At 48.3% G+C, this 15,036-nt stretch overlaps 1 protein-coding gene across 7 annotated transcripts in view; it reads right to left on the bottom strand.

Moving 5' to 3' along the window:
- The window catches only part of LOC147614478 (uncharacterized), a 249,117-nt gene that overhangs the window by 104,527 nt on the left and 129,554 nt on the right, over nt 1-15,036 (bottom strand). The window lies entirely within an intron of this gene.

The raw sequence follows: 15,036 nt of genomic DNA, 5'->3' as shown, positions 1-15,036 counted from the left end.
AAAAAGATCAAAAAACAGCCCCAAAAAATGGTCAGAAAAAAGAAGGGCAAAAAAACGGTTGAATCCTAGTCGACCGTACCGAACCGTACGTATCGACCGTACTGAACCATACCTCCTAGGCGGTGCACGAACCAGGTGCCACTATGCATGTGAGGACTCTAACAATGGTATGCATGACCAAGCAGGGAAAGCATAACAGGATGCTTGTTGAGTATTTTGTAATGCCAGACTATGCTTAACATGCTTTGAACATAGGTCTTCAGCACTCTTTCCATTAATATACAAGGAAAAGCACCATAACAAGCTTAAACAACAGCACAGTAGAAAGATATCATTTTTTGTGGACCAGAAACCATGCGACCTCTTTTACCATGCTAGTTTCCCCTGCAGCCCCCACCGTATTATATTCATTTCAAATAGCCCATTCATCAACAATAGAGTAGATTTCTGATGCTTGCAACCTTATGGGCTGTGATGAAGGCTCATGTTCATTTTTGTGTTTGATGTGGTGCAGAACACCTGGTGGATTCCATCAAAGTCCTTTACAAAAGAGGTTGTAAATCTAGGATTTTCCTTTCAAAGAGTGAGTTATTACGTACCTAACATTAAACCTTGGGAGGATTAGGCCTTAATCGGGCAGGGTAAGGGGACCCTGCGATTAGGGAAAGAGCTGGCAGATACGAGTGGCTAGGGTTACTTATTAATAAATGCATGTGAACTGGCTATTTATGACTGGATGGTTATTTATGGCAGCAGTTACCACTATATAAGTGAGGCCATGGGTTGGCAGTTATCGCCATATAAGTGGAGGCCATGGATTATTATTGTCATGGACTGTTATTGGTCAAAGCCTGGACTAGAGTAGTCATACTCCTGCCAAATGCAAAAACCCTAAAAAATGCAGAACCCTAGATTTTCTGTTGCTAAGAAACGTTTTTTCATTTGCTAGGCTGTAGAAGGGCTGTAGATGTACGCTAAGCACCTGTCAGAGTCACTCCTCCCACGTACATTAAGTTGCAGAAACGTTTTTGCTTTTGCTAGGCTGTAGAAGGGCTGTCAATGTACGCTTAGCACCTATTGGAGTCACTCTTAGCGGGTACGAGGTGGGAACATGGGTACACAGGCTGGCCAGGCTGTACACCCAGCCAGGCCGTACCGCAGCAGGCTGGAAAACAGCCTTTGCAGGCTGTATGAAAGGCCTGATTCAGGGGATGCTGGCCGTACAGAGGTCAAAGTTGCTGGCCATACAGAAGGGAGGCCAAAGAACAAAGACAGCAGCAGGACAAGAGGGGTGCAAGGCAGCCGGCGGACTGGAAAAGCAGGCAAGGATGCATACAAATTTAGGGGTGTTGTTTTTTTTTAGCAAAGCACAATGCTATGTTGATTTTAAAAAAGCACATGTTTTCTTTTTTCTAACATGCATGGAGGCTATATTTACCTTGGCGCATCATAAAAAAAAGGCCCTAAAGTTTTTTTTAAGTGAAAAGTACAACATGTGTTTTTTCAACTTATAAAAACAAGGTCAGGGGAGTTAAAAATGTACTATCATACTCCGGGCATGACGGAAAGTTTTGAAAATAGTATGTTACATGGATTCACAACACCATTTCCATCTCTCATGCATGGAGCATCAGCAGGTCATGTTTCTCACAGATTTTCTCATCTTTTCACGCATGAACGCATAGTTTTCTCTCTTTAAATTCTGAACTTCAGAATCGGCACATTGTTTTTTTGCAACAGTAGACGCTTTACTGCTTTTCACTTCATCCACAGCCAAAGATCTCCAGTTTGATCATACCCTCTCAGACCATGAGGAGCATCCTCAACCCAAAGGGGATCAACCGGAAGAGGTCAAAGGGTAGAAAAACTTACTTGGAGGAGCAGATACCCAAACTTCGGGCTGAATTACAGGCTGATATTCAGCAGTTAGGGGATCATGTGTTACTTCTCCAAAGGACAGTGGTTGGTTCGGCCAATACAAGTACAGTTGTTGCAATTGTTCCTTCGTTCATGCCGGACACTTTTGGAGGTGAGAAGGAGACAACACAGGAGGTTGTAGACTCTTGGCTCAACCGTTGGAATGTTCTTTCACCCAAGATCGGAAGATTCAGATGGTTAGGGGTCTCCTCAAGGGGAAAGCCTTGACATGATGGAAAGCTCAGGAATAAACCCACTACTTGGGCAGAATTTGAGAGGATGTTTCGACACGAGTTCCTCCGGGCAAAGGATGAGTTAGATGTAGTGGCCAAATTTGTGGACTTGGATATGAAGAACATGTCTTTTGGCACGTCATTACAAAGATTTAGAGAGTAATAATCACAGCAGGACACAGCAGGATGCCATCCGGTATGCTAGGATTTATGAGGAGATGATGGCTGGCCAGATTCAAAGGAATGTCTCCCAAAAACCTCAGTCCATTCCGAAGAAGGATCAGAAGCACCAGCAGAACTTTTGGGAGGGCAAGTGTTTCACTTGCAATAAGAAGGGTCACATGAAGGTGAGTTGTCCGCCACAAACCAAGACCAAGACCAAGCCCAAGGCAGCTCATTTGACAGAAGTCACATGTAACCCTCACATTGCTAGGATGACGTGATGGGCGATAAAAGGGCGATGTCTTCATCACAAGAATAACTAAATGGGAAGTATCTGCAGCGAAGTAACACATTGAATAGGCCAAATCGAGACTGCATGAAGGTCTTAAGAATGCATATAAAAGACAAGATAAATGGAGCTGTTAGGCCGCAAGATGTCCTTGTTCCCAATCGGTTTGTAGCCAAGCACGTATCTATCTACGCCTCCTATGGCCTTCTGCTCTGGCAATGAGCTTGGGGTAGGGTCACTATTGGAAAGAACAGGGCTGGGTAAGGGGAAGGGCGAGTCACAACAGAAGTCAACAGAAAGCTTCTTCATATATTGATGTGTTGGTGACCATGGAATACAGAGACTTAGATTGCTTCACCTGTATGCTTGTGTGTGTGTCACTTTGGTAGGTGTAATTCTTTTTTTTTTTTTTTGGGGGAAAAACGATCCTTCTATTAGTTAATGAGAAGACGTCATAAGGCTACAAAGCTCACCTCACAAGGAGGGATAATAAATACAGTGAACACCGGAGCTCCACCCCCGTGGCTGGCCGCTCTCTGGGGGGGGGCTACCTAGTAGTATGCGGGAGGTGAGAAGAGCCAAACTGGAGGCCTGTAGTGCCAAGTGACATCCTCGCCCCTCGCGGTGAGGAAAGGGCCAGGCTACCAAGTGCGGAGGAACGCCTTGCGGCGATCTCTCATGCGATCCGAGTCGCCATGAAGTTTCCCCCAGTGTCCTCTCAAGGTGTGAATGATGTCCACCCAGAGAGCCTGTATGACCTCCGCCGGTGGAGTCGCCTGGCGGTCTATGGCCTCCCTGCATCGGGCTCTCCATATGTGCCAAGCCGTCATGCTGCTGATCATCTCCCATCTGTGCCCGTCCCCCTCCTGGGAGACTGCCAAAGAGAAGTCTGGCGTCAGAACCACCGCCATCGCCCTGTCAGAGACCTGAATGGTCACATTGCCAGGGACGTCCTCGTATCCAAGGGCCGGGCCGCTGTCCGTAGCCCAAGCCACCGCACCCCACGTCACCATCATCTCACTTGGCGAGCCTGCAAAAACCATCCTGAGAGCGCGCTGCCAGACCTGCTGTGCCTGTGGGCAATCCCATAAGCAGTGCCGCTGCGACTCGTGTGCATGGCCGCACCGAGGGCAGGACGCTGGGTGTCTGCCAAAAGCTAGCCAAGCCCCCAAAGCCAGCCCTCTATGCGCTGTAAGCCAGAGAAAAAGCGTCACCTTCCAGGGCCGGAAGCTGTCCCAAAGGCGCTGCCAGAAGTCCCTAAGGCAGGCAGAGGAGAGCCCCTGTCGCCGCCAATGCTCGGCCGCCGCCGGGGTGCCCGCTATCCTGTGCCTCTGGATCCGCCGCCCCAGCCTCGCTGTGTACTGAAAAAAGGGGGTGCGTGGGCTGGTAGGGGCCGAATAGGGATCTCGCCAAAGCCACTCGCCTGGATCCCACTGAAGGCGAATAAGAGGCCTGCTGTCCCAAGCCCATAATCTCCAAGAATAGTCCTCCCCTATCGAGGCTGGTGAGGGGTCTACATGCCACTGTCTCTGATGAAAGCCGACCACCCGCACCCTCTGAAAGATACAACCTTGGAACTCATCCAAATCTAGTCGGGTCCTCTGAAGCTGGCCTCCCTCTCCCACCTCGAAGGTGAGTGGGGCGACTCTCTCTGCTAAGCCGCATACCACTAGAAGGATCTCATGCCGAGTAAAGACGCAATCCACTGTGGAGGTGGAGAGTCCTGTACTAGAGTCCGCCACTCCCGGGGGATGGCCGCCTCAATGTCCTGCCTCATCAACTCTCTGCCCCTCATCCCGCTGAGTCTCCTCTCCTGAACCTCTAGAGGCAGCTGCTGAAAACATATCCAGTCGTCTAAGGACTGGGCTGGGCCGGAGCTCAACGGGCCCCACGACACATGAGATCGCGATCCAACCATATGACCACTGGGAAGTCGGATCAAGGGGTTCCAGATCAATGGCTGCCTCAGGCGCTCCTCATCGGTACCCGGGGGAGTCTGGAAGAGTGACGGCCTCAAATGCTCCCAGGCCCTCAGAAGGCTAGCTGCAAAACGCTTCTTGAAACCAAGGCCCACTCCTCTGGATCGCTGCTCTGTAAAGATCCACCTGATGCTGGGGGTCCAGGGGCCGCTAAGAGAAGGAGTGCAGCTGAGATTCCTGGAAACAAGAAACTCCTTCCACGGCTCAGCGCCTGGTAGGAGGCCACGAACCACCAACTTGCCAAGCAAAGCTCGGCTCTGACAAATAGGATCAACTATGCCCAGGCCGCCTCTCTCCCTCGGCTGAGTGATCACAGCCCATGCCACCTTGGCCCTGGCGGGCCGCCAGTCGCCACCGGACCAAAGAAAGTTCCTGATGAGCCTCTGCACCTGGCCAATCCACGCTCGAGAGAAGGCCCAGCAAGAAGTGATGTACCACATGGTAGCAAGCAAAACCTGGTTGGCCACAACCACTCGGCCAGCCAGAGATAAACGAGCGGTACTCCAATACAGAAGCTTCTTCCGAATGCTCAAAAGAAGGGGGGCTATCTGCTGCTCCGGAGATATGTCAATGCCCACATAGCATCCCAAATAGCGCACTGTAGTGCCGGGGGCCAGCCACTGAAACCCATCAACTGGCCTCCAAGTCGGGGGGGGGCACAGAACTGACCCACAACCCACACGACTTGTGCCAGTTGATCAAAGCGCCCGAGGCTCTGCAAAACCTGTCCATGGCTGAGGCGAAGCGGCGGAGGTTCTCCTCCCCTCCCTGAAGATAGAAAGCAGTGTCATCCGCAAACTCCGAGTCTAGGAGCTCCTCCGAGGTGCGGATGGGGAGCTGGAGGCCCCGCAAACCTGTATCCTGTGCCGTCAAGAAAGTGCTCATGGCCTCCGCCACAAAAACAAAAAGAAAGGGCGCCAAGGGGCACCCCTGCCGCACCGAGCGCGAGAGCTGGAACCTCTCTCCGCGCACGCCCTGTATCAGCACCTGGCTATGAGCCGATGTGTAGAGTGCAGAGACCCCACGGATCCACTGAGGGGGGAAGCCCATCCTCTCCATAGTGCCTTCCAAGAAGGCCCAGTCCACCCGATCATATGCCTTCTCGAAGTCGAGAAGGAGCACTGCCAGATCCTCCTGCCGAAATCTAGCCAAAGCCATAGCCTCCCAGAAAGAGAAGATGTTATCCAGGATGCTCCTATCCTGGATGAAGCCTGTCTGCGTGGAGTGGATGATGTCCGGAAGGTGAGGCTGAAGCCGCCTGCTGATCGCCTTAGCTAGGACCTTGTAGGCCGTGCCTAGCAAGGTGATCGGTCTCCACTGTCTAATCTCCAGTCTGTCTCCTCCCTCTTTGGGGATCAAGTGAATCAACCCCTCTGCCATGCTGTCCGGCATGTCTCCCGATTCCATGATCTCCTGGAATGCCAATCTGAAACCCCTATGCAAGAGACCCCAGTACCTCTGGAAGAAAGCCACTGAGAGACCGTCCTCTCCTGGGCATTTGCCCCGAGGAAGTGCCTGAAGAGCCGCCTCCAGTTCCGCATCCGAGAAGGGGGAGAGAAGGGAGTGCTGCAAATGGGCCGGCACAACCGGTCTCGTGAAGCTCCAGACTGCCTCCCGAGCCTCTGTCACCCTGTCATCTGCTAGCTCAGCAGAGAGCAGATCCCTGTAAAAATCTGTGGCGATCGCCCGAACCCTGGGGGGATCCACCATTACCTGGCCATCAGCCTGCCGAAGACGCCTGAGACCCTCTCGTCTGAAGCGAGGCCCTGTCACCTCAAAGAAATCCCGAGTCACTCTGTCTCCAGCCTGTGTCCAAAAAGATGCCCGAGCATGGAATCGGAACTCCACCTTCCTCTCCTCGATGGATCTGATCTCTGTGCGAGTTGACTCCATCTGCTCTGAAATCCAAGGGCTCGTAGGATCCCTCTCCTGAAGTCTCTGAAGGGAAGCTAGACTCCTCCGCAGGCTCCTCTCCTGCTCTCTGAAAGCCTCCAGACGGTCCAGGGCAGCCTGTCTGAGCATCCTACTGATCTCCTGCAAACCCCTGTCAAGATAAGTGCGGGTAGGTGCCTGGACGCCAGCCGGAGTCGCCTGTCCGCCAGCCTGTGCTGCCTGCTGGCGTCTGCGACGGTCCCTGCGGGCCGGGCGTTTCCGCCGGCGAACCTCCTGCCATCCGCCAGCCTCCTGGGTCTGCGCGGCATCCTCCGCCGGGGCCTGCTCGTCAGATGATGGCGCCTGCTAAGACGAGCCAGGGATGTCCGGTCTCTGAGGTGGATGGCCACCCCTCGGGCCTCCTGAAGGGGGTCCAGAGGCGGTAGAGCGTGAAGGATGAACCCCCTTGCGGGGACAGGCGCGTGCAAGGTGGCCCATCTCCCGACAGATGTAGCACTGGCCGGGGAGGCCCGAATACTCTACGCGCTGTATCAGAGGTCCTCCAGAAAGACAAGGGAGGAGGATCGTCTTCGGGAGGGACTCCGGTGACGGAACCACAACACGAATGGCCGGGAGTCCTGCTGCCCGAGCTATCACTGAAGCCGCTGTCTGAGGCGTCTCCACCACCTGCCCAAACGCCTTGCCAATGGATGACAAGAGGGGCAAGTACTCCCTGCGGAGTCCAGGAAAGCAGATAGTGATGGGGAAACCTGTCGCGCCTGCTAGCGGGTCAGAAGCGGGGTCGAAACCGTGAGTCCATCGCGCCAGGAACGCCCGGGATGAGCGGAGGGCAATGGGGCTGCAAGCCAGCACCGTCTGAGCTGCCTGGGGGGACTCGAAATCCACCTGGTAGTAGCCACGTCCCAAAAAATCGACGCTGACGATCTTGGCAGGCACGTCAACGAGGCTGCCTTGCAGAAGGTCGCGAAGCTCTCTCCACATCGGACAGCTACCCACTATCTTGCAAACCAAGGAGGGGATACTGTGGAAACAAACAACTGATGATCTGCATCTGTAAACTCCAGACAGAGACCGGAATCGGCAGGGGTAGTCGGAGCGGCTTCCATGGAGTCCTCCAGAGGGAAAAGGCCAGAGACCGGGGTCACCAACGGGAGGGACACAGCCCTACGAGGAAACGGCGAGGCGGAAGGAGAGAGGATAGCGCGGGCGGAGCGGGGGGGGGGGGAGGGGGGAGCTGAGGTGGGGGAGGAGAAGGACTTGTGAATGCACAATCATGGTAGGTGTAATTCTTTCTTTGGGGTGCTTCACAAACTACCTTCCGCAATGTTGAAATACGCATAAAGAGCTATTGGCTCCTGCTACAAACTTAGCACACACCTCCCATGCCCATGCGAGCTCCTCTTGGGCCCTGTGTCACGAAGTGATTTTAGCTACACATGCACATGGGGGGATAGGCCTAGGCACATGGGCACTTAGGGTCAATTATACACGGGGCACAAGCGCCTTGGGACTATAAAAGACAAACGTCTTGTGTATTTGGTACCTCATTACCTTTTTGACATATTGTACACTTTACCTTTCTTGGAGCTATTAGCTTCTTGGACAAGCTTTCATGGCTTCCTTCATGAACCTATGGCTACTCTAGGCATTAAGGTGCTAGCTATGTGGACCATAGTTCATATCATAGGTTTCATACTGCCATACGTGAGGGAGAATGATAGGTATGATAAAGTATGATTCAGCTTCTGTGGAGTTTCATACGTGGCCTTAAATTTGGGGCTATATATGCATGTGGGAGTTGGGACTTAAAACGACAATTTGACAGTTGAAAGTGCAAACTTGAAGGGTGAAACTTGAAACTTGAAGGTTGAAGGTTGAAAACTTGACTGTACGTAGTACATAGTACATACTATGTACTAGTAAGTATGTGCCCTACATTGATACAGTGTAGGGATATTTCATAGTATAGTGTCTACCATCCAACCTGAGGCTCAGGTTCTTAATAGCCCGAGACTAGTACCTACAGGGTGCAAACCAGCCACGTTGTCACTTTCAACAAAAAAAGTCTCAAATCTTTTATTTTTAAAAAAGGTTTTACACAATTTTTCAGATTTGTTTTGATCTTTGTTGAGAGTGGATTAGCAATGGGGTTAATGTTAATCATTTTCGGGTACATGCTAATCACTGGTTTCAAAAACCCTAATCTACATTGTTTCTTGATTAGAGTTCTTCTTTGGTTAGATCTTAATTTTCGTCACTCTATAAACCCTAATTTCTGCACAGTAGTCTTGTGCAAATCTTAGTGAAAAAAGATCAAGAAATGGGTATGTGCAAGTCTTTGGAAGATCTTGGAATGTTAATAGAAAATCTTGATCAAGAAAGTGTGCAGAGTTGAAATCTTCAAGTGCTGGTTGCAAATCTTGATCAAGGAATTGTGCAGAGTAGAATCTTGGAGTGCTAATTGAAAATCTTAATTAAGAAAGTGTGCAGAGTTGAAGTTCTGATACAAAGTCAGCCTACAACTTGGATTCGGAGTGCAATACATTAAGTACTTAGTCTTTCAACCGTTATCAGTTCTTGGTTGATTTGGGCTCTCAAATCACGAGCAATCCAACTATCATGGGCGATCCAGGTTTACCACGATTCAGACAATCCCAGCGTTCTAACAATCCAATTATCCTACTGCTTCGATGATTTCAGTATTCTACAGGTTCGCAAACAAGGCTCTAAAATCGCCGACGATTCCAGATCACCGACAACGATTCTAGCCAAGGTGATCCGATGGCTCTAGAGCAGAACAGCGTGAGAGAACGCGTTCAACCTTCAACAGCAGTTCATTTCGTCTTTCATGAGCCTTCTCAGTTTGGACCAGCAGTAGCCGGCCTGTGCACACCTCCAAAGGCACGCTTGTAGAAGCACGTAGCCTTCTCAAAGCAACCGGTCTGTGCTTACCAACAGCAACACACAAAACAACATAAACAGAGAAGAAGCACAGCAGAAGCTAAGTGTAACATTGAAGGTCACATCTGTGCGCATCATCGTTGCTCTCACAGAGAAAGTAGCTTGAGAGAGAGAAGAAGAGTTCAATCAACAAATGGATAGAGCCAAAAGCACACGACAAAGGAAAAATTTGAGAACTTCAACAGCTTTGGCCATCATTGAGCTTGAAGCTCCAGTCTACATTTTCCAGGATCATCATAACTCGAGTGGGAGGGAGAGAAAGTGCAGCCATGTGAGAGGGAGAAGAAGAAAGTGGAAAGAGTGTTCTAGCCCTCCACCAAAGGCCCTTATATCTTTAATCCTTACGGTTCCAACTCCCCTTTTCACACTCTCATAACCCTAGCCCAATTGGTCTATTCACATTGGCCTTGTCTAGCACACCTTGTCTCGTCCATAACTTATGGCCATTTCCCATCTTCCATTTCACTTGTGCATCCTACATTTCACACACCCATACGTATATTCACATGGCTTAAGTTTTGTGGACATTGTTCACATGTTGGCATTGATACTGAGCTTTTTTGTGAATTGTTTTAACATCCATCGATTTCCATCATCAAGGATTCATGATGGGAGATTTGGCCAAGACCAAGGATTTTTGTCACATGCACTGTGCACTGTAGTGCATGGTAACAAGATGGCTCATCATCATCAGTGCAATATTGTACAATATTAGTACCCTTTAGGATGATATTTGTCGTACGCCGTGACCCCATTGTAATCCTCAGTCCAGGATAAGTCAAGCACGAGCTACGTAGGTCATTCCTCAGCCATAGACAGTCAGTCAGTCAGTCAGTCAAGTCCCTTAACCCACTTAAAGAGATTCATTCATGCATGTAGAGTCAGTAGAAACCTTAGGGTTTGCATTAGAAAGCACTCTGCATATTGCATATCATTCATCCATTGCATATAGACCATTGCAGAAGCCTTCAAATAACATCTAGTATTTTTAGAATATTTATTAGCATTTATTTGGCATTTTTTCCATAATTTACAGCATTTAAAATCATTATTTTACATGAACAAGTCGTGTAGCATTTTTTGCTACAGTCGGCCAACATTAAATGCCACTCGACCAGCAACTTGTGCATATAAATAGGCATGCTTTGCATCATTCCATCATTCATATCATTCTTCAGCCAAGCGTTGCAGTCCTCAGCCCCTAGAGCTTCATCGCTTGCATCATCAGCCACCCAACAGCAAAACGCAGCATATTCAGCAGCCGGCCAGCATCAGGTCATCTTCATGCTTGCGTTTTCAATCCGTTCAACAGCCGGCCAGCATCAGAGCACTCTCAGCCTTGCGTTTGCAACCCTGAAGCTGTTTTCAGCATTGCATAGCATCCGCCTTTGCTACAGCCCCTTTGGTGAAGGTAACACGTATGCATACATTCATTTTCAGCATTCATACATAGCCTAGAACAGTCCCAAACAGTCCACACCTCAGCCTCAAATTTGCAACCTTCCCTCATTCCATTGGGAAGAGTGCATAGGCTCAAGATTAGTCATCATTGGTGCCTCTACAGCTGTGTACAGTTCAGCCTGACTCTTGGTCCTCCGAGATCTTGCATTTGGCTTATCGTTAGTCCAAAGTCAGTCTCTTCAAAGTAATAAAGCAAATACTATTCCGGTAATGGGATAGGGAGCCCTTCAGTAGGTAATTCGGGACCCCATACGGTGTACAGTTTCTATCTCTCTCTCTCTCTCTCTCAAATCTCTTAAAGTTTGAAGTCATAAAAGTGGATTGCTAAACTCGTGAAACTCAGGATACATAAGGCGGTGTGAGACTTGTGTGACAGGATCCTTAATTACAAATACTTCCGCTGCATGTTACAATTTTTATGCCCCATGGAGGTGTCTCAAGATGTGGGCGACGTTGCCACATGACTTATCATGAGTTTTGCGATGGATGGATAAAGCCATGTCATGATCTTGGAGTTGTTGATGTGCGTGGCTACATGGCAAATGATCATCATGATTTTCACTCGTGGAGAGCAATCTAGGAGTCATGGTGTGACAAGACCGGGTCCTCGGAGGACGTGTGCGCTACATGCTTACACATATGTCGCTATCACAGTGGTGTTCGCATGGGCCTCGACAATTTCTATGACTCATCCATGACATCTACTAGCCATCATCTCATTGATTAACATTCACCTAGACAGACGCATTTATTGTATTATGGTGCAGATTATGATGATGATGATGATGATGATGTGTCACATACACATGCACATGATGATATTGATACACATGCACAGGATGATACAATGCACATGATTATATTGATACACGTGCACAAGATGATACACATGTCCATGATGATACTGATATACGTGCACCTGGTGCTGATATTGACATATATGCACATGATGATGATGTATGCATAGTAGTTAGGGGGTTGTTTGAAACGGGTTTCCTAAAAGTTTCAAATGCGTTTCAAACGGGTTTCTTAAAATCAGTCCAAAGTTTCCTACAAGTTTCCTACCTACAGATTTTTGCATGTACAAAATTTCAAATATATATTGTATAAAATATGTAAAAATAGCACTAAATGCATAGAATACATGGAAATATCAATTTGAAGCCTGTAGTCTTTGAATCACAAATAACCAAAGAGTTGCACATATTTCGACGTTAGATTTGGGACGAAAAAAAAAGGTCAAAAAATTTGCTTGAAAAAAACGTGTTTCCTACAAGGAAACATTTCCAAGTTTCCTTCCCAGTAGGTACTAGGAAACACGTTTCCTAACTACTATGGATGTATGTGGTATTAGGGTGCAAGTAAGCTAATTCAACCCGATGTCAGGGATTGAAGAAGTTGAAAGGTATGCGTTGGTCAAACCTCAAGGGAAGCATTAATCCCATGTTTTATCATCATTTAAGGTGATTGAAACTTTGATTCCTAAAAGGTTAACTCAATTAAGCATCCTTGTGTGCTATGTAACATTATGAAACTAGAACGGTTTGCAGTATATATGATGCTATGGCTTGAACAGTTTGCGATGCTTGCTATGGCTTGCACAGTTTTCAGTGTATGAGGCAGTGAAGAGAAAGGAGTAGGAAAAATTGGATAAAATCCCAAATGGCTTCCAGGTGTTCCTCAAAAAGTGCCGGTATCAAGAGTCTCTGGGTCTGCAGCCATCCACATTGGTGGTATATCCTTTCAATACCTTGATGGATCACCTACTTCTTCAGGTAAATTTGAAATGTATTTCTCTTAGCACTTATTTTGTAATCGCCCAAAAGAGGAGGAGGTGATCCTTCTTTACTCTTCTTCTTGCACAGCCAAGTGAGTACTCATCATTATGGGGGAGTGCATCAAAGGTGATCAAATAGAATGGCATAAGTGAGCTATATAGGGGGATCATTCCAGCCATAATCACAATGATACCACAGGCAGTGGTGAGCTTCTACACATATGAAACTGTCAGAAATAAAGGACGCTCGACAACAACACAAGCAAAAAAAAAACCGTCATGTCCACAGCGGCCTCCATCAGTACGGGTACCGCCGTAGGCCTGGTAGCAGCAGCATTGGGTGTCCTATCAGATACCTGCATTGGGACCCTGCTGAGTGGGGATGGAGGGATGCTCTTAACCCCATGAAAGTATGCCCTTCTTTAGTTACATCGGGCGGAATGACAGACACTTGGTTCTGGGACAAATCCAGAGAGTCCCTACTTTTAGACCTCATTGGGATGCTTATGGGATCACCCTCAACATTTAAAGAGCTTTTTGGCGAAGGTGGCACTCATAGAGGGAAACGAAGATTTCCTCTTTTATTTGGCTTTCTCAACATGGTGCTCTTGCCACCAACTAGTGGAGATCAATCGTTGGTGCTAGCCCAACTTGTCTTAGATGTGCAAGAGCTTCAAAACACTCTACCATTGCTTATGGGTGTGAAGGCAGTCTACCATTTCTTATGGGAGTGCAGGAAGGCACAGAGGATTTGGATTGCAATAGCACATCTTTTTGGAAGGATGAGAAGGGATGCCTACATTTGTTTTGGTGCTATTGCTTGGTTGACACAGTTGGGCCTGCAACTCAGGTTTGAAGGAAATGACAGAGATATGGTCATGATGATTACCCAATAGGGAGTGGGTCATCTTCAAGACGTGCTAGAGTCATGCTACGTATCACTAGCACAGAGGTTGGACACTGCCATGGGAGATCATTGCTACCATCATAGCTTAGCACATTTTGAAGGCTAGATGCACTAAGGCCATGGAGAACACTTTGGTTTATGATACGCAGTGCATTTGCAAGATCTGGGGTGATATTATCCACATGCTCATGGTTACTTGGGCCAAGATTCAAGGATCGAGGGCTGTAGAGAGAAAACCTAGCCAATTCATGACACACGGGATGGTACAGACACATGAAGACTCGGAATACCCAACAATCCCCCCTTCGGAGTGAAGACCCAACATGAAAGAAAGACACCACCTTCTAACCCCATCATCACATGCTGTGTCGGAGCCGACTCATCATGCACACCTCCTATGTCATCATAGCCCTCTGATCACATAATGAAATCAAGGTACCAAGGCCAGCACTTTAGTCACCCCCTAGCTCCTATCTAGGGTTTTCTAGAAATATCAAAAAAGTCTATTATAACACAAGGCAGTACAAACAAATATGATGAACATTTGTTACATATCTGTTTAGGGGGAACGACCTAGACAGAGGACCCATGGACCATGACTTAACACACACAAAAAAAACAAAAATTAATGGGACATTAGATTCCCCCCTCGAACAGATCTCGTTTGCAACACCGGCACCAAGCTTCAATGCTTGGCCAGTCATTTTAGGCCCGATGGCCAAGGCAGAGAACCCGGAAGACTCTCATGCATTGTATGAGGCTGTAATTAGTTAATTTTGTCCAAAATTTTAGAAAAGCCCGAATTTTTAGGGTTTACAAAAGCTTCAATTTGATGTTAATGGATCAATTTTGCTGAAAGCCCCAAATTAATTGAGCGTTGGAGTGTTTAATTAGAGGATTGTCACCTTGATTTGAAAAAGGCCCAAAACTGAAAAACCCTAAATTTTCTGAATCAGCAGGTACAGCACTGACAAGGCTATTGATGGTGAAGATGTAGGTGGGTGGCGTGTGTAGCAAGATGCTGTTGAGCAAGTAAACAGCATGGACGCCGTGAAGATGGCGATGTGTCATTTGAATAAGGCAGGCGAGGAGTTGATGAGGCGGAGTGGAGACCTGTGCACCAAAGGCGCCCATTTGGTTTATTTGATTATGCCAAGTTTCTCTTTACAATTGTCTTTTATGCTTGGGGTCCTCCTTTCACACTGTTTGGCCAAAAGATGGGCACCCTAAAGCATATGTGAGAACATGGTGTGCGAGAGCTGAGATGGCAGCACTGCCGACAGCAACGCTTCACTCAAGGACAGTGACTATAGGGGTGTGTAACATTGGCAACTCGTGTCAACTGCCTGGTGAAGACTGTGGCGAGGTGGCACAGCCCACGATGTGGCGAAGTGGCACAGCGCATGCTGTGCATGGAGAGAAGCAGAGGGAGGCCGGCTAAGCGGCAAGCGGCGGCT

The sequence above is a fragment of the Cibotium barometz genome, chromosome 42, assembly GCF_041138505.1.
Source record: "Cibotium barometz isolate CiBa-2024 chromosome 42, ASM4113850v1, whole genome shotgun sequence".
Classification (NCBI taxonomy): Eukaryota; Viridiplantae; Streptophyta; class Polypodiopsida; order Cyatheales; family Cibotiaceae; genus Cibotium; species Cibotium barometz.
The sequence above is the reverse complement of the archived record's forward strand: the minus strand, read 5'-3'. Positions and strand labels throughout refer to the sequence as shown.